The 21,855-nt window shown below is 35.4% G+C and overlaps 1 protein-coding gene across 5 annotated transcripts in view; it reads right to left on the reverse strand.

The window, feature by feature from the left end:
* The window catches only part of LOC106130744 (C-terminal-binding protein), a 72,559-nt gene that overhangs the window by 30,310 nt on the left and 20,394 nt on the right, over positions 1-21,855 (reverse strand). For 4 of the 5 annotated variants that reach the window (XM_060951097.1, XM_060951096.1, XM_060951099.1 and 1 more), the window contains exon 2: positions 17,010-17,046. The exons of the other annotated variant lie outside the window; for it this stretch is intronic. The gene's annotated coding sequence lies outside the window, so the exon portion shown is untranslated. The remainder of the gene's footprint in view (positions 1-17,009; positions 17,047-21,855) is intronic. 5 annotated transcript variants of the gene reach the window in all.

Genomic DNA, 21,855 nt, shown 5'->3' on the forward strand with positions numbered 1-21,855 from the left:
TACTTAAATTATATGTATATTAAAAAAAAACTGTTTTCCTATTGATTTTCGGATACAGCGCTAATGCAATTGAAGTCAGTTGCCAACACGCTGCAAAACTTAGCATTTCAATTACAAATTAGTATTTGGTCCGGTCACGAGTTAACACAATTTCTTGGCAGCCCTGCAGCGCGTCAAGTTATGAAACAGTAGCGAAGCGGCGGCCAGACCAGTGCCAAACTTAGACAAAGAGAGACTAACTTCCATTAAATCTTTTGCAACAAAGTTTCGCGTCCCCGCTGACTCTTGTCTATACTTTATCTATGTACAATACATACTATAAATTCAACAACTGTGAAGTTGTCTCGGTGGGAATGTGTTCTGTACAACATTACAGTACTATGTTTGTTTTATGGCTGCTATTAAGGCGGTAATGTTCTTAATGTGACTATTATTATTTCAGAACAATTACAGTTACGTTAAGAAAGAAAACAATATGTTGACCAAGCGACAACATCTTCACATTAAAACAATGTACAATGTGTTTATGAATAATTACTTGCTGATTTACGCAAAGATAGTAGACCTTGGACCCATTCATAAATGAGTTTTCCTTTAACAGGCCCAAATATTTTTTTATGAATGGTCGTTAAAAAAACTTGTTCGTCAAATGCCTCATCACATAACAAATTATACAAATTTGGGTTCGATGGAACAGGACAGTGTTAAATTTAATTAATATCTTCAAAGCAGATCGCATTACAAATAAGTAGTGAACGGAAATAGTTAATTGAAAATTCCAATAGCTAATGAGTAAATTTCCACCAATTCAGGTCAGAACTCAGAGATCCAGCCTTTATTATATTTGATCGCGTTAATTGGATTATGGATACGTTGTGTACGTGGTCGGATTGCGTTGTAAACGGGTTATCGCGCTGGTACGAAATCCAATAGCGGCAGTCGGCGTGACATGTAATACAATTAATTTTCACACAGTTCAAGCGAATATGCGATAATTTGCAGCTTTCACAACTAATATTACTCTAGCAACATTTCATTTCATTTTCAATGTTGATCCAGTAGATCGATAACAACAACTCTGATTGGTATGAATTTTTTTTTAATATAAAACGGTTATATTGTTTGCCATTAATTGATTTACACCTCATAAGAGGTTACTATTAAGGCTTCACCATTAACAACCTATAAAGACCAATTAACGCAATATTTGTGTCCACATTTCAAGAAATTAACCTCACACTTCTCGGTTTACCCATGCCCACAATTACTTCTATATAAAATGATAAGTTGGTTTAAACTCTAGGTGAAATTACATATGTAACATAAAAGTCACATCGCACACGTTACCAGCGTACCAAGTTGGGAACTGCTTCAAACTAGTTGGCAAGATGCACAAAGTTTTAAGATGAATTTATAATAAAGACTATATATTTATGTGGCTTAGATTAGATACCAGACTTTTATCAAGTACAGACTTATTGGTGTGTCAAGTTAGAGAAATTCTCAGTAAAAGGAGCTTGAGGCGCAGCGCTCTTTGAAAGTTGTGGCACGTGTCTAAATTTAAAATAACGCGAGTTACCAAATAAAGCACAAGATGGTTTTAACGAAAATAGACGAACTGATACAAAATTCTCAATCATTCTCAAAAAGGGTCAATTACTTTATATCCTCAAGTTATAGAGACAGGAACGACAAGAGACAAGAAAGTATGCAACGCAAACAAAAACGTCTGCGTAGAATTTCCGCCAACAAAGTTAACTAGGTACAATCAAACGACACACTTCGTGAATATATCATCACAGTTCAGTGTGCAAGATACATATAACTAGGTACAATCAAACGACACACTTCGTGAATATATCATCACAGTTCAGTGTGCAAGATACATATAGTTTATCCAGTCATTAGCTGCTTTAAAACTACTGCAGACCTGTCCGCTAAAGTAATCCCAAAACTTGATGCATCGCGTTCCAAGTTTGTGGAGACGCGAGAAGTTGCTCCACGACGAACTTCCGCCGACATCAGTTGTGCACTACACAGTACATAACGTCACAAACACGTACTTACAACTAACTAGTTTCGGGATTAAGTGAGGATTTTAAGGAAAAATATTTTGAAATAAAGTTCCTTGGTGCAGTTCATTGTATGACGACAGATACAGCATCTATGTTTGGCAACAATCTAACAGTTTTATGCCCTATAGTAGCATATTAAGTACCTATGCAAGTTTTTGAGGCATATCCATCCATTCATTGCAGCCTTTGTGTTATCCTTCTCAGGACGTAGGCCTCCTTTGTTTTCCAATTTTCTCTCCCTCGCCATTTGCTTCCTGTTTTTAAGACATGAGTGAAACTAAATTTTAGTATCAAAAAGAACAAATCGAAATCCGTGGAAACTCATCAGACATGCTACACCAAAAGAGAATTTAACTCAAATCAAATTAATAGACACGTCAAAGCGAGGTCTAAATTAGACATAAGAAGTCAGTCGCCATCACTCCTGGCGGAAGACGCGTGTTATTTGAGCAACAAACAAACCCACGTAACATGGCACGACGAGTAAACAACAGCTATAACGTATTTAGACAGATATTCTGCTGCGTTACGTGTTCACAACAACAGAAATTCCTTTATTTAATCCAATGTCGTATATTGTAATAGTAGCTAATTGTGTATAAGGTTTAGTGAAAAAAATGTGTTTTGTAAAAGGAAAGGAACCAGTGCATCATCCACCGTGATCTCCAGATCCATATTAGAGGCAATTCGTCAACTGCTTCTGTCATTGCGAACCATAATGGTGATAATTGCATTAGTGATATATTAAAAGTTAAATGTTTTTGCAAAACTTTTCAGTCTTCAAAGCAAGATTTATAATCATTTTTCCTTTTATATAGAACAGAAAGCTTCTAAATCAACTTGCTTTTTTTCTTTACCTATCCTGCTTGACTACACTCTAGTTTTATCTTGTTTGAATAATGTATGGTTATTATCTAGTCTCAGTTATCCCATTGATCCATTATCTAAAATTTATAGTGCATAAGCTCAATTTGCGCTTAATCTTATAGGTATATATTGTGAAGCACTGGATAATTTTTGCCGTGAGCAGTGCGTCTAAAAATTTGGTGGCAAATATAAAAGTTAAGAATTCAAAGCGTTCCAGCAAAACTGAAATAACTAAACTATGCAAACATTTAAGCTGTCTTCAAAACTCGAACAACTCTGTAGTGGGCAAAAAAAATCATAAACGATGATTGAAACCGTGACGGCGGGGAAAGTAGAAATGGTCAATGTTAAAACTGTTCAAGTTACCAAAAAGACAATGGCTATTGATAACATTGGCAATGGTGATGGTACTGGCAAAGCTGGCCATGCGGTAATTTGTCGTGCAAGTAAGTGGGACAGCGCGAGCGCGGCGAGCGTTCGATCGGCCGGCGCGGGGACGCGCACCGGTCGTTCACCCCGCGCCACCCGCTCGCCGGCCGACGACCACGTGACTGCGTTTTGAGCGCGGTTCATTTACTCCAAGCCGAGCTGAGAAATTGCACTTGGGTAGCTCGATATCACGTATCAAGTTTAAAGTCCGCACTACTGGAGATATCTTTGATGTAAGTTAAATTTACAGTGAATATTTCAGATTCAACTGTGAATTATTTCAAGTATCTTTGTGACAAGCTGTTATATTATTTTTTTGATGACAGATAAACTTAGTCAGGAATAAGGGATGAAATAAAAGTTGATGAGAGATAAAACGTATTCAATTCAATAATAGCAGATTTAGTTACCTAATTTCATATATAACTAAGTATGACATAATGTTCATTTCACCCATAACTAGTTTGATTATTATTTAGTTGTAATTACAATAAAGAAGAATGGGTTTGATGGGTTACCATCAAACGCACAAAATATTAAATGGGGCTCTAACATAATTTTACTTTAAACGTTTTGAAAATCTCGTTTCAGAATGCCATGTACGAACAAGCATTTCGGAACCGGCCGCAGTTATCGTGTCCACATGGATGGTTCCAAAAGTCGCTGGCATTGGATCGGAAAATATTCCGTACTTTTATCAGAGTATTCTCGGCGTGTTCTTACATGCTGTGTACTGCAAGAGATAACTGGTTTATGAAAGCGATGATTTATTTTCGATTACAATGAGTTTGATTATTGTGTAAGTTTTGAGAACTTAAAACCAAATCAGCATTTTTGTCATTGGCCCCAGTTATAACATGATCTTTATCGTTTTTAATCGCTTCTACCTGTGTCTCTTTATTCACTACTTGTTATTTTTAGAAACGCGACATAGCAAATAGTCATGGCATGACGACATATGGACGGACATATAGAATGTAGGTACATAGGTCGCAGTGTATTTATCAATGTTTGTGCTACACCGGTTTACACATATTTCTCGGAATCATACACGTACAAACAAACCATAGCACTGAATCGCTAAAAAGTAATTTTACGACTGATACGGAGTCCGATATCCTAAAAAACTGAATAAAATGCTAATCAGTAACTTTAAGATTTCCTTCTTAAAATTACAATCCTGGAAGACAAACAAAAATTTATATTTCTCGTATTAGACAGAGTGAGGAACAAAGGAACGAGCAAGGACAGGCTTGAGACAAAGACAGGAAATTTGATTTTGCAGAGCATGGTTTGGAGGGATCGGTAATGGGGAGGAATGATAGCTCCGCAAACCCAAGAGCATTTCCATTATTCACAGCGACTGTAGAATTTGCTCTTCTCTAGTTTGAAAGTTGTTCAACTTTTGTCCGAAAATTTTACAATAATTGAAAATAATGGAATGACAAATTAAAAAATACAAGCTAATGACTCACACATTAAACATATCAAAATCTAAACTACGTGCTAAAGATATTTTAATACAAGCAAACCAGCAAGTCTCAAAACACATATTCAAATGAATAAAGCATATATAATCGTCATGAGGAAAAGAGTTCCAATGCGACATCCCTAACAAGTTCACAATAACCCATATCAATTCAAATTCAAAGTTCATTAAATGTTCCGTATTCGTGGGTAGTAATGAAAAGCAGGTCAGCGTAAGGGCGACGACAGACAGGTGGGTGAGGGGAGAACACAACGTGGCCCAATTGGGAACTTTCTCGATCGATCCCATTCGCCGAAACGTGCGTGTGGACTACGCGTTATAATCCCATGCCTGAATGAAAGCGTTTTATTCAATTACTTTTGATGTCGCAAACTTTGTCATAACTTTGTAACTTTGTTCCCTTTCAAATTTTATATTCGCGGTGACAACTTATTATTTCATTCACAACTTACATAACATATTATTTTGTGTAGGAAATAAAAGTTTTTCTCTTTGAAAAATACTAACACCGTATCGTTTTAGTGAGATCCATACGAAATCAATAAAATTTATTTGCATCTTTGCCAGCATTTATGATAAGCACTGTACTACAATTCGAGTTTAGAAAGCATTGTGCCCAATCTGTCAAACACAAAAGCAACTTTTTACATAGACAACATAAACGTGAACAAAAATAAAAACATATGGGCCGTTATTCACAAAAACATAGTGACTGCTATTTGACAAATGCTAGCATAATAAAGTACACAAATACAATTTTTTTTAGGGTACAATTTAAGGGCTCACCAAAATAGCTTTTGTTTTCCAAATTTTAGTACCCAGTAAAATAAATTAACTCCATATAAATTAAAATCAATCTATACTTAGTTTCCCAAAGTAAAACGTATTAAGCTTCAAAATAAGTATACACACGTCAGAATAATCGTACGTTGTGTACAAATATTCTTTTTGATTGCCAAAATGGATAAATGCTCACCAAATATTGTTTCACTAAAACAGTAACATTGATACCAAAATGTACAGTTCAAATTTGCTTTATTGTAATCAAATTATATAACCTAAATCCAAAATATATTATGGTCAAGCTAAGATTACGTAATATATACGTAAAATACTTATAAAGTGCCATTGATTATTTTTAAGTACAAATTAATCTTATAAGATAAGATTGTATAAGACTGTTATTATTGTGTTCCTTTTGAAGTGCCATTGATTATTCTTAAATTAATCTTATGAACACTTTAATAAAATTTCTGTTTTAATTTAGATTTTTTATTTCCTCATCTACCAATGGTTTGTTTCATTGTATACCTTAGTCATTATGTGTTGCAATAATTGACAACAAAGTAATTATGTAACTGCATAAAAATATATAATTAAATGCATAATGCATTAATTATGTAACTTGTGTTTGGTGTAATCAATATTATATTTGGTATGAAAAAAATATTTGCGGTTGACTGTAATTTTTTCCCTCAGCATAGATAACTAAAATGAAAGTAATAAAATAAAATATTGGTAACATCTCCTTAGCGATAATTTACAAAATTTGGACTCAAATTGACTTTAAAGGTGTGTATTTATTTTTATAGAATGTAATAAAAAGCAAAATAGCTTTATTTCTAGAATATTTTGTGATACACAATTTGGTGAGCATTTATCCGTTATGGCAGGCACTTCGAATTTATTGGAAGTAATATAGGTGCATTTCTGGTAGGCGTTTAAACACAAGCCTTTTTTTTATTAATGTACCGATGGTTAATTCATGGATGCTATTAAAAAAAATATAATACTAACAATAACAAAACCGGAAACTAATGATGATTTTTCAAATTTAAAAGCTACGTTACCGACTGAATTATCATGCTATACAAGCATTATCGCACAAATTGATTTTTAAAATAGCGCACTTGTTTCTGGAATGGCGTCAGGCACTGTGAATGCTTGTTCAGCTTACGGCTGATATAAACAGTTATGGCCCCTTAGGTAGTGCGGGACCCGTTTTATGGGACTCTCTTATGTTATGGCCCCATTCTACGTCCGGGGTGTGATTAAACGTACAATTGTGTATCAGCATCTATTTACATTAAAATTGAATGAAGTTTAAAAGTTAAAACAGTTTCAACTCAATTTTTAACATAATTAGGTACTTTACAAAAGAGGGAATTAACTGTTTAATGCAATATTGGTAGATAAGTCTTTCTTATTATTAGCATTTTATGTTGTAAGTATATATAACTTAAAATTTTAATAAATACCTATATATAATTTAACATAACATACAATCACGTCTATATCCCTTACGGGGTACACAGAGCCAACAATCTTCAAAAGACTGAAAGGCCACGTTAAGCTGTTTGGCTTAATGATAGAATTGAGATTCAAATAGTGACAGATTAATAGCTTATCGCCTAAAAGTAGAATCCCAAGTATATAATGCTATTCCTTAGTCGCCTTTCATGATACCCATGGGAAACGTGGGAACATTAATATTGACTGATTAAATGAAACCTCTTTGTAAGCTCTGTAGGCTATTAATACCGATCAGGCGCAGAGAAATTGTTCAGTGCTTAAAATCTCGTCATATCCAGATATGTAATAAAAAAACGATTGCGTGTTCATACAACCATATCATCTAGATAAATATATAATAAATTCTTTAAATTTTAATTCAAATTGAAATCAAAGATGAAAAGCGAGAATCCCAAATCAGCGATTTATTTATAGTACGACGAAGCAAGGCGAGAAAAGTAGAAACTAAGGAACTGTCTTTAGTAATATTATTGGTTTGAAACAGTCTACGCTGCGGTTCCGCGTTCGCCATGAATAGCTGCCGCAAGCAAATAGTGTGCATTTACAAACGTGCAACTTCAGCAGTTTCGAATCCGTTTATTGCACATGTGACTTGCTTGTGGCGACAACTTATTTGTTATGTCTCATACATTCCGTGTCATTCATACTCGATGGCTTAAATTAAGCTTAATTGCATTTGATATTCTACGATTACATAAAATTTCATTACAGATTAATGATTTTTTAGTCGACAATACTTAAATCTACTGGCCATGATGAAACGATGAGAACGTAAGATAGAAATAATATTACACAAAATCAAATAGTAGGATCATTAAAAGTTACGATTGCAATAATGTAGTAAAGCGAGAGGAAACACTAATTGTTTCTAATATTAAAGCGTTACTTACTTTTTATTTATAAATTAATTTCAATTGCGAGATAAACAAAACAGATAATTAAGATGATAATATTATGCGTGATCCACCAAGTGATAAACGGAGGCATGTAATAGGGACACGCCAACGGCGCCTCCATAACGAGAAAGGTTCAAAGTCTGCGAGACGACCTACTTTTTCAAACCTCAATAACTATGTGTGACGACAAGACACATGAGATGAATGACATGATTTCATCTTTCACATATCCATAAACGGGTTCAATTTGCAGTTTTACATTTCATCTGATCTGATTGCAACTGAGTTTGCCATAATGTAATCTAGTTATTTTAAATTTTAGTCTACCTTTATAAAAAAATTGAATATAATATTGATTTAGTTAGAATAACCGTAGCTGGAAGTCAATAACTTCAATTTAAACCGATGGATATCCATTATGTAATAGAAAATATAATGAAGCATATTACATGATATTGGTGTTGATGCAAACAAAGAACAATATCAAGAAACTAGTATCCATGAGAAACTAGGATGATCGACGCTCGCCTGTACAAATTGAGTTATCGACCTTGGCTGATACATCCTGTTTCATGTAAATAACGAAATTTCCTCTATAAACAAACACTATATGTAATACCTACTTAACGATTACCGAAACCTTTTTTTGCAGATCGGTAAAAAATGTACAGAATACTTTATTGACAAGATTTATTTAATAATAAACCAAATTTGTTTTATTGCTCCATGGCTTTTGAGCCACTTTGAAGTAGTTTATAACATTAAAGATCATTATGTAAAAAATAAAAATTGTATTTATATGTCACAATGTTTGCACGAATGGTCAATAAAGGCGAGTGGAGCCGTGTCGCAATACAACGTCTACACTAGCGATCGCAATGCAACACAAACGGGAAAGCGAACCGCTTTCGTTCGCTTTCTCGTGGACGAGGCGCGCCTAGCAACAAGGCGGAGGTTTAGCTGACGTGGCGGAGCGAGAAATAGCAACTTTAGGAGGTTAAGGTAAAGATAACTTATTTGTAGATAGTTGCTTAAGTTAAGAATTAATTTAAATAAAACAGATTAAATTTTATTAGACACAAATACAGAACTAATTTTGCAGGTGTACAAGTTGAATCATGTGAAAGAAAATAGAAATTCATTTACTGTGTAAATACAGCATAGACAAAGCTATTATTGAAGTAGGTGTACAAACGAGAGCAGCTGAATGGATCAATAGACCAGTAAGCGACACTTCACCGCCCATCGTCTCGCTCGACGTCCAACAGCCTATCAAGCCTTTGGTGCCTTTGTTCGGCCTAACGGTCGATTGGAGATTGCACTGTCGCGGCATAGCACTGTTTCAACTTGTTGTTAATGGCTTTTTATTTATTTACCAATTCTCAAAAAAAATATAAGAATGATGATAATGAAACTCAAGAAACATGTTTATTTCTTAAGAAATCTTTGCAGCCGACCCTAGAAAGTACTGATTTTTTTGTATATCAATCATCCTATTGGCGTTTATCAAATGCGACCCATGAATTACTGAAAATATCATTCCGTTTTATCGAACAACGTTTATGTAAAACTCATAATTCAGTTCCGATCACACTATTTCAATAAAGATTGAATCGTTTTAATGGAATAGACATCACGAACCGTTCAATACGGCCATTTGGCTCGGTCAACCAACATGGCATGTTTATGAGTAAACGTGTATCCATTCGGAAGCGACCGCCATTTGCGAGATGGACTGACGCGATAGTGATATCGGGGCGATCACTGATCACGCCAACAAATGTTTTTGACTTATTCAAAGTACGGGCAAACGAATTCTTATAAAACCACCAGAATATCACGCGGTAGTCAATAATTTTAAGTAGTTACATAAACTTTGGACAGAGTAAGCTAGTCCAATAAACGTGATTTTCTTAATTTGTTTATGATCAACATATAGGAATGCTCTGCAAAAGTAACATAATCAAAACTGCACTACTCAAATTAAGAAGTCACGCATAAATATCTACAAATTTAACGAAGTTTGAAAGTAATGAAAAATGAATACATTCTTCACACACATAAACAGTAGTAATGGCCCGCATCGATCTCTGAAGATGTTTAACTGTCAAAACAAACTGATATAAATAAAATAAACGAGACATCCGACTGAGGAGAAGCGACTAAATCTAATGCATTTTTCAACTGTTCGCTCTGCGATTTACGACGGGGAGAGTTAACCTCTATAATCTATCCCCAGTGCGGGTCACTTTTAGCGTATATAAATTCACCGGGTAGACGACCTCGCATTCGCTGAAATGAAATTAGTTTTAGTGTGACATGCATGAAGTGCGTTGCGTACACGACTATTCTGACGCGTACACTCTCGACTGTACTGCGTGGAGAAAGTAGACACTTACATGTGCAATTTGTCACAACGATTACTGAGAATAATAAGAAATGTAATAAAGTACATTTCCATTTCTATAAAAGAATAGTCCATATAATGTAAGTAAATAAGTCCATCCTTAAGTCTGGAAAAGAATTATAAATAGTCCTATCGCTAATCATATTCCGCGCAATTCGAATCTGAAGCGGTTCATTCAACCGTATGACGTCATTGAAACTAATAATTCTACTAAGGTTGGCTGTGTTGGAGCGTGTGTCAACATCCTTAATATTTTGATATCTTATTTATGACTATTACTTATAATGATAAATCATTTCAAAAGATGAGTGTACAAAAAATGGCATTTGCTTTTCTAGCTTTATTTGTGTTCAAAATATTCGAATGAGGCTTATTCCACAAGATGTCGTATCGAAGCGTGCGCTAGCAAATTCTCAAATTTATGATACAACGCAACAACTACATCCTGAGAACTCCCCAGGAGACTTAGGGTAAGTTTACGTGCGGAATTTTGAGGACATGTATTTTCATTACAATGGAAATCTTACGATACGTGAGAAATTTATACGCATGAAAAATAACGTCTACAAATTTGTTTTCCTAACAGGAACTTACAACTCTGTTTTTTGTTTCATCATTATGCATCATATCCCTGGATACTGGACGTTTGAAGAGCGCACATAAATCAGTGAACCGGCAATATATTATAGATGATGCTATAAATATATTACCGCCGTAGGGAAAGGCTCGGCCAATAGTGAAAGATGATTTGCATGAGTCGACGAGACACGGTCATTCACACGGCGAATAGCCCACGGTGTAAAGTGTTAAGACTTCGTGTTAATTACAGCCATGTTATCACCGTCAGGGTTAGTGTTAGTTAATTAGAAACCGTCTAAAATGCTATTCATTTTAAAAGTTCAAGAAAAACAAATGTGTTTTCGAGTGAAAAGTTCCCTTACATATACATAAAACAGATAATAGAATATATGACAGGATAGTTTAAGCCGCACAGCTTTAAAAGAAGATGATATCGCAAGTCACACCTTTTCTAACATGTATGGGATTGAGTATAGACGCAAGCAAAAAAAATTGAGGGCGACCAAAGAAGAAATCAATGCCATGTTTGAAAGAAAGTGTATTCAAACCGAGAAATAGTTTTAACTGTCACGTCACTGATTAAATTTTTATGTCATTAGTTGGTTAACAAAAAATTAATGAACAAGCCTACTTCATCAGCTAATATCACGGTTGAATGAAAGATACAAGGAAAAAAAAATCAAAAATCGTCAATGCTGTTTTTATTTCATAAGAAAGTTTGCAGAGATCATACTTTGGAAAATTGATGATTATTTGTGTGTCTGTGTACGAAGAAGTGTTTTGTGTGTAGCAAGAAAATAAATGCTTTTTTAAATTAAGCACCATCATAATAATAGTCTTTCGACACATCAGTTTCGATAGTGCCGTGTGGTTCCCGGCACCAATACAAAAAAGAATAGGACCACTCCATCTCTTTCCCATGGATGTCGTAAAAGGCGACTAAGGGATAGGCTTACAAACTTGAGATTCTTTTTTTTTAGGCGATAGGCTAGCAACTTGTCACTATTCGAATCTCAATTCTATCTTAAAGCCAAATAGCTGAACGTGGCCTATCAGTCCGCTCAGGACTGTTGGCTCTGTCTACCCCACAAGGGATATAGACGTGATTATATGTATGTATGTAGTTTCGATAGTTTTGATTTTCTTGCACTGATGACAATATCGTAGGTACTCAATCGAGCAATAAAAATAACAGTTGATTGGTTATCTACTTAGCAACATGCACATACATTATACGAGTCATACTATCGTCACGTCGCATAACTAGATGAATCCAGTTATAATAATACATAAAACAATCACACCTGGGAGTAAAGTCTGTAAAAAAATCGTCTTAATGTAGTTAGATTTTGTCCTCCCGTAGTCTGTTCATAGCAAATCACGAAAAATACTCCATTGAAAATATCGTTTTCGACATACTATTGGTATATTTTTTATAAACTTGACCACCTGATTGGAAATCGGCTTGGTAACCGACACCTTTATAATCGAGTCAAGCGTCAAAGGCAACACGTGTTGCTATATGCAAATTATCACTCTGTAGACAATTGGAACATGTGACGGGGACGAGGCATTCGCGTGTGGTGTGAATGTGAAAAGAATCGCTTATCTTGTATGTACATTAACGTAAGTACAATTTGCTCGCGTATGTTTATCAGTGAAGAGCCTTATTTATATAAGGTGTGATATATCAGGTAGGTTATACAGCCAGACTGATTCTCGTTACTCAGTATCAAATAATGATTAAATATTATCATGAAACAAAATAAATTGTTGTTAAAAATGAATGTAAGCAGTAGATAACGAAAGTAATAACAACATGCCGTTGCCAAAAAAATAATATTACCTTTCGTCAGCAAAAAAAACCCATTATAATAGGTACATTTGCAAAAGTTAGTCAAAAAGGCACCAACTGCAGCCAGTTGTGCGAGTCGCGTAAATCACGCGGCATGGCGCGGAGAAACTTTCAGATAGTTTTTAATTGATTCTCTGGGTTATTAGATAGAGTTCCCCGGTTCACGCCAACTATCCACCATATTCTCGTACGTAACGGAAAATTTATTATTTCATATCAAAGTTGAATAGAACTTTGCTAATATTTGTTACGGAATTTTGTTCCGTTTGTCCTCCTACTGTTTACCAAATTTTGTTCGCTCAACTTCCAGTTATTATTTTTGTAGACTTGAAAGGACTAATTTATTCCAGTTCAATAAAAGTTCGTCAGAAGGAATATCGACGTTTATATAACTCGTAAAAGTAATAATAAAAAGAAAGATTAACTGAGTCGGCTCACGCTTCAATGATTCGAGAATTTCAGGTTTCCACCTCACAAATCAGTGATTTATGGAATGCCCACCGAAGGCGTAGCGCTAATAAAACGTCACATTGGATATTTTTGGACAGATCCATACGTTACACCGAAGGATACAAAACGAAATCGAAAATATCAGGTTCAAGAAAAGGTCATTAAACATTTATCTGAAAACTCAAACCTCATAAACTCATACGAACATATCTATCAAGCATTAAAATTTGAACCAAAACCACACATGGAAATATCATAACTTGATGGGGATAATATTTCATTTATATTACTTTATCGATATCAAAAATATCGGGCATGTCTTTTCAGTGTGCGAAGGACGATGGCCATGCTATATAGTCCCGGTTTCCTGTTTGTCCCATCTCCCCAAAGGGCGACGCGTAACACGACACTGTGTTTACCGAGGCATAGGGCGTGCCGACCCTCCCCTCGACACATATCTATAATACTAATATTATGTGAACATTACAACGTGGGATATTAATATGTGAAGGTCTTTTTCTATGTAATTTGCTTTTTGCGTTGAAGTCTAAAATAGAGATTGTGTTGTCACAGACGGAAGAAAAAACAAAGACAGCTTCGATGAATACAACAGTAATAGAACTTGCAATTTGGCAAAAGTGTTACTACCGTGCATAGTAATTACAAACAATCTAGATGTTAAAACACTATCACTCGTACAAAACAACTATCAATTGCAATATAACAACGCAGCAAATACAAACGTTACAAAAGCCCAGCACATACGAACAACACATCGATTTATATGTACAAAAACTCTGGCATTTGTGCGCATGCAGCAAAACTTGAAATTCTCTAGAACCATCCAATAACACGATCCGTCAGAGCAGACAACAGTCCCATTTCTCACGTAGCTCAGCGATAAATATACTATCACACGTATGTATATTGGATGTGTCATATCTCCCTATCGCCCACGAAATTCCCGTTTGATCAGCAGAATCGACCGGCGCATACCAATTACGCGGAGTCAAGATTTAGGGCCATGCTGTTATAATGATCTCGATAGGGAATATGAGGGAATATTTATGGTAACGGTATTAAAATATCTACAGACATTTTTTTTAATTTTAATTGAAAGCAATTATTATTATAAACAATTAATGATATATAGACATAGACACACAGATTGCGTGATAGATAATGTGGTGATTATACAACAATCACGATACATGACATGAAACAGATTGGTATAAATTGAGTAGTTCCGGGTAAAAATACACAACGTAAACAAAAACTTTGACAAATATTCCATTACGAGTTACGAGTGGAATTCCTCTCCAAGTTGATAAACATAATCGATCGCTTTGTTTTTAGATCGACATAACAAGTACAAATAATAGCGGAAAAATTATAAAAGGTGCTATTAGTACTAGAAAAAGTACTTTCCCAACGAGCAAATGCATTATCTTGTTTGCGTCACGCGGCGATTCAAAGTCACCGAGTAATTACAAAAACATTAACCGATTCATGTGCACGTAGCTGACAACATAACGGCAACTACAGTCGACACGATCGCAACAGTGGTAATGTTAACATGTGACATACATAGGTGAATCAGATAGAACGGAAAAGCGACAAGAGAATCAATATGATGACGAAAAGAAAGCGTCAGTACAAAAAATGTTACATGGTGAACTTTACATAAATATGTTGTTTCTAAAGATAAAGATAAATAATAAAGATGATAAAACCAAGCAGTAAACCATATATAGCGACATGTAGAAATAATAATTTTACAAAGTAGTACAGTAGTTCTTAGAAAAAGCGCATTCTTGCAACTCCTGAAAATGTAATTAAATAAGAGACTTCATGGCTTTACAAGAATGTAAGGCGAGTCACACACGGTAGGATTTGTGTTGGCTTGCACATTTTTACGAGTCAAAGAGCCAGGGGTCGGGAACGGTGGTAATTCAACACAGGCGGAGGCGCGCTCTCACGGAGACTCGGAGACCGGTACGTGATCTCCGGCGACGCACTCCGACTCGATAACTACCCAGTGTAGGGTTACTAAATGTAGACTTGAATTTACCGAGTCACAGACAGGTTTAAAAGCTGTTTAAAATACTATTAAATTGAGAGATTTTACACAATGTCTTAGTAACATTTAATGAAAATGAATTTGTGAAGAAAGCTCTTTTCCTCTTCTCAATAACACAAACCGGAAATAGTCTAAGTATCTTCTAATAATTTTTAATATTGGTCAGGCGAATTCAAATAGCCCAGTGGAAATCAAGTCTAATCACAATTACCAAACCAATATTATGAGTTTGCACTATAGGTCGTGACTTAACAGAAATTTGTGCAACACCATGCGCTTATCTTCTATGAATTTCAAATGCGAGGGGCTAGTCTCAATAATGACCATGAACACTATACAGAGTTGAGCATTTGGTTAAATAGAATCGCTATAATGAGCATCTTAAATGTACAAGATTTTTTGCGACAATCACGAATGTATGTATGAAGTGTGTTCTGATAATGATGAGTGTGTGACCATGTATGTAACGTGAGTCGATACATAACGCTATTCACACATACCCACGGCGTCGGGCGCCCATTCAACCGTCACAAAACGACGCGGAGTGCCATTTCATCTCAAGATGCGGCTCTCGCCACAGATCCGAGAGGTCACGAGTGGGCGGGAGGGGTACAAGCCGCCTGGCAACTGCGCCATAACTTGCCGCGCACGTACAACCAGACAATCGCAATTATTATTAACAGATATACGTTTAATGATCGTGTGTGCAGCGCTCAAACGGCCCGATGTAATTTTAACGTCGCAATGGCGAGCGATTGTAGTGTTTACTTCATTGGGTCGTTCGTGTGAAAATCGCCTAGTGTAGTGTTGAGGCGGTGAATGTGTCCTTTGGAGGGTGGGAATTATCGGGAAGACGGCGCCAGGCGGTGGAGGTGGTGAGGTGCGGCAGTGCAGGGGAGGGAGGTGGGGCGAGTTCTTGCGGAGTGAGTTAGCAGAGTCCATGATTTGTAGCGCGGTTAACGTTCATCTAGCGACTGTCGAGCCACCGGGTATAACTCATACGAACAAAGACGGATCGTTATGGCATGCGATGCGAGAGCTATGTGTCACGAAGCACAAAGAGCTGGCGTGCATTACGTGCTCGGCCAATGCCGCCTGCGCACAGGTTATGCGAATTTCGTAAATGCTTTCATTAAACTTGGCAATCCCAAGTGGATCGAAATTAGACATTGTTACTTTTTCCATAATATTGGATACTTTCTTTGATGACTTTATAACGCTGACGTATTTGGGTTAACATAAAATGAATAATTACGTTCGGGAATTGAATCGGAAACTGTAACGAGAGATCAAAGCGTGTATAACCATAATTACAGTTCTCTCGCGCATGGCGTGATGTGAATTTATAACATAATTCACGGCTTAGTTAGCACAACAAATTGAGAAGCGATTAAAAGTGATGTGACGGCATCAATTATTTTAAATATTCTTTTTAATAATTCAAATAATCACTGGGCTTTAATGAAAGCAGCCATCCGCTAAGCTATAGGATCATGTAGAGATGAGAGAGTATTTAAGTTGTTCCGAACACACACTTACGAATCAAGTAATTAGCAAATGAAAACTTACTGTGTAGTCCAAGTTTTTTATATCCTCAGTCCACAACCTAGAACAAAAAAAAATGTCATGAATATTTGAATCCAAAGAGTCAGATAATGCGTCAATTTATTTAAGCAAATACAGTTCTTTATTATACACTTTTCGTTAATTGAACTTGAACTAAATTACATGAACTCATTAAAATAATTATGTAGATATCTCTTTTGAATTTATCTTTACGTAATGATGAACTTTTAACCGAAAAAGTAATTAAAATAACGTTACTGCAACAAGTATAACATACATTTTTTTGATAATTGGAATGTTTCCTCGCTACAATCCGCTTCCTCGTCCAACAGCCAGTTTCTTAACAAGATTTTTAAGAACACGATTTAAATAATTCAGTTTTTACATAAAGGGTAAACATTCTGCTTAATGTCGAATAACAGATTCAACGTTATACACGACGGAAGTGCCAAATGGTGATTTTAATAGTAGCAATTAATTTTACTATGGATCAAATATTCTAATTAAGAACCAGTGTTGGCATCCGCTCCTTTCGGGTAATAATTACATTTTAATTCGGCAATGGAAATTATTTGTACTTAAGCTATAATAGAAGGTTTGATTTTGAGAATTAGTTTTAGAGTACACTGCTGTTTGCGAACGTTCCTACCAACCCGATCTTTAATTTTATAAAGTCTAGGTATTGCTTTTTATTAATTTGTGCATAAACCGGTAAACGAAATAGAACATAGATGTCGCATCAGATAACTAACCGTTAACTTGACCAGCAAACCATAACCAATTTCGTTTCTATTATTTAAGTACCCGCAATTATACTTTTAAAAGGAAAATACACTACACAATGCCACAAAGCCCAGAGTGACTTAAAAAACAATTTATACTAAAAACCTCATCTTGTTTACCACCAGGCAGATTGAAATTATTATAAAAAAACCCTAAAATAATGAAAAATTAAATGGTTATTTAATCTGAGCTAAGTTTGAGCGAAGTGCGCGTTTATCTAAGTTTTGTACCAAACTTGACCCAGTGTTTGGCAGTGAGACGAGCGGAGGGCGTCGTTAGGACAATCAACCGCATAACAAGTTGAACGAAACTCAACGACACGGTGATAGAGGCGAATTCGCAGTGAATTTCGGTGGGTAGATATATAGTGTTGACTGTACGAACGAAATGGACAATGCGCATAAAAAATCAATAAAGCCAGGTCGGCCTTCGCAGAGGTCGAGCGGGCGATCAGCGGCCTCTCGCCGGCTTGGAAAACACGAAGGGGACATTTCTAAGTGTCGAGGAGTATTGAGTCTGCATTGCCGGATCCGCATTGTATAAAATAGTTACACTATTAAACACCGTTGTCGTTACTTTTTTTTTGAAAAGCTTAGGAAACTTACCAATTTTATTAGCCATTAACTTTACACTGCCAAAATGTTGCCGGTTACGGTAATAATTTTTTTTGTTTCATTGTTTCTCAAGTTCAAGAGCACATATACCCAAACTAAAAACAATTGCAAATTATTTTTTATAAAAGATCCTGCTAAAAACGTTACAAAGACAGAGAACACAAAGGTTAGAAAGCGAGTGCGTGTCATTTTGAAACATTTTTCACTTTGATAACAAAGTTACAAACATCAACATTGGACTTGATGAAGGCGCATGTGATAAGGGTGGCGTGGCGTGCACGATTATAAAACATTTGGCTATGGTTCAAACGGTAAACGGCGTTTCATTCAGTGCCAAGCGCAATATTTTTAGATGGCAGTGACATGGCGAAATTTGGTGGCGCGCAATCGCTGAAAATGAAACGTGCAGGCATGCATACTTTGTATTAATTACCTATTATTAGAATAAAGTATACTTAATACTGTTGATTAAAACATCTCATTGAAAAACAGGAATATATGAAACTACAACTGAAACAAATGTCTATTTCCCAAATTGGTTTGTGATTATCATAGCTTGCAAGACCAGAAGAACATTAAGTATTTTCATTAATGATAGAAAATTACTTTATTCGTATCGTAGTCATTGATATCATAAATTTATTTCCCGATAATCGATCATTCGATCAACTACCAGCGCTGGATTAGATCAACCATTAATAATCGAACTGCGAACGATTTATGCCACACGACACGCCCAGCTCTATTTATGCACTTATTCGCAAAATTTTAGTACATAACTTTGAAATGGTGCAATTTAGGCGTTGTCCAAATTTGAATACACAATCAGGCTAAAATACCAGCACGAGTGCATGACAACATACCCCCTTCCCCCATTTATGGTACAATAATTGAGAGTGCATTATCTTTTAGTCGCCTCCCAATGTATGTAACATTACCATCACGGCTGTTGATGGTGTAAGAAGATACAACAGATTTACACGTGCTAAGATCTTTTCAGAATATTTAATTCGTCTAAAATCACATAGTCGTCCGTAATAGCACCCCTAAAAGTTCAACGGAAAAAGATGAAGAAGTTATTATTCTTTGTCGGAAACCGCTAAATAGGTTCATGGCATGGTATTACTCATCTAACTTCTTTAAGCCGCATTTCCGTTTATTGCGTTCAATATTTTGAAGAGAAGCAGCCGATATGATTGCGTAAAACGGATTTGGTTAGAGAGCACATTTAAACAAATCAATTTTTTTTAATAACAAAGAGTATAAAAGTGTATAACAAAACAAAAATTTTAGGTGCTAGATAAGTTATAAAAAAGGTAAACTTTTATTTAATTTTTAATCTGGTGGCAGATTTTAATCTTCACCACGTCACGATCTCTGACGTGGTTTTCATCACGACCACCAGGCCGCGGCAGAACCTATCAACTGAGGACTGATAAAAAATCTAAAACAACAATTTATCAATAATAATACATGACCTTGCCTTGACATTAACTGGTTTCGCCGTAATTAAGATCTACCAAAATTAATATATTATAAGTTATTAATTTTCCTTCGAAATAAAACAATGTATTGTGACATTTTTAAGTCTCATGTCAGCACTATCTAGATTCTTTCAATCGTTAAAAAATACATAATTTCTAAATTAAATTCAATGGAAACCAAGTGCCTACGTGGATAGCTTACAATTGATATATTTTGTTTAGTAGTAGTTAGGTTCTCACTCGCAAGAAGTTTACCATTAGGCATAGACCTCCCCAAAGACTGGTCGGTAAGATGCATAAATATAAGCTCTATTACTATAGTATCATAGGCCGCATGCTGAACATTAAATTAAACCATTAAACACGGAATAAACACAGATACTTTCCCATAGATCCAACATTTCCTAGAGCCCGCGAGACTAGATTCCCATCCGGCAAATGTCACGGGGCAGAGGTTAACTACGCGGGCCGAGAGAGAGCATCTGCACAAAGGCTTACTTTCTGCATACAAAGTCAAAGATTTATCTCAACTCTTACAGGCTGTCGAAAAGTTAAGGAGTAATGACGATCGTTCATTTTATTTAAACGAGTTACATTGTCGAAACGTGACAAACTATATTTAACGTAATAACTTATGTCGAGATAAACTAGCTCATCTAAATAAACATATGGCACAGATACATACAAAACGATTTGCAAAAATCACGTATTCTATCAGGCCATATCGGGATTCCAAGAATAACTCAATTTGGTCCAGTTATTATTTTCATCTATATTCGCCTTTTTTGTAACTTCTGGAAGTGGGTATGACAAATATATTCCGATCGATATGTCTAGATATATTTTAACCACAAAGATTAAAATTATATTATCGAATGATGTACCATTTTGTACCTATAGTAAAAAAATAAGTTACCGAGGTTTATCATAAATCATTAGATAAGTCATTTACGTAAATGTCAGATAAATGAAAGGCATTAACGTAGAGTCGCGAGTTGAACACATAAACAAAAAATACGTCATTGTCTGATTAGTTAAATACCTACTTACATAAGAAATATTAAAAAACGATATTAATCTAATTCTCTTTAATGTATTCAAATGTCGGAACTAGTTTTAAAATCGTACAAGTTTATATCATGACAACGGGTCGTGATCCAAATGAATAATCGCAACTTTCGCGCCACATATACGGCCAAATGACATCACTGTGTAAATATTCGCAATCTGCTGATTACAAAATTGATCAGGCACGTTTGAAGTACAATTAAATATAATCACGTTTCTTTATTTTTCATTTCTCACGAGGTAAGCTGTTATATTATTGTAGCATGTGCACTTTGTAAATTCCAGGAAACTAAACAATTGGACTGTAACTATTTTATTGTTGAGTCAGGTGATTATTTAATTGGAAACTTCGAACCGTGGGTTCAAAATAGAATTGTGGACTAGGTCATTACCTAATTAACGATCTGTTTAAGTAATATTCTGCCCGTGGTTTCGCTTATCATTACATACATACAGTCACGTCCATATCCCTTGCGGCGTAGACAGAGCCAATAGTTAAGTCGCTTTTCATTAACTAGCGTTATAAAATTATTTAGGTACTGAAGCTGTTACAAAAAAAAACTTGAATGATAAAGTTAATATAAACGGTAGCTGCCAAGGTTTAAATAATTTTATGTAGGTATGGATTTATAGTGATGATGAAATATAACCGCGAATTTCATAGTCACACGAATCAAATAATTTCTATTTGATTAAAGCCAACTGTTTGATAACCACCATAATCGCATTTGTATGATAATGCGATTACTACGTATTGGACCGAACGAGCCATGTGCGACCGCCAATATTAAATATGCTTTACTTTTAAATTCATCTATTTTTCGATGTATCATAAATTATGTTTGGCCGTTCCACCAATTTCTTTAGAAAAAACTAGCTGTGCCCGCGTCTTGGTCCGCG

The sequence above is a fragment of the Amyelois transitella genome, chromosome 23 (genome assembly GCF_032362555.1).
Source record: "Amyelois transitella isolate CPQ chromosome 23, ilAmyTran1.1, whole genome shotgun sequence".
NCBI lineage: Eukaryota > Metazoa > Arthropoda > Insecta > Lepidoptera > Pyralidae > Amyelois > Amyelois transitella.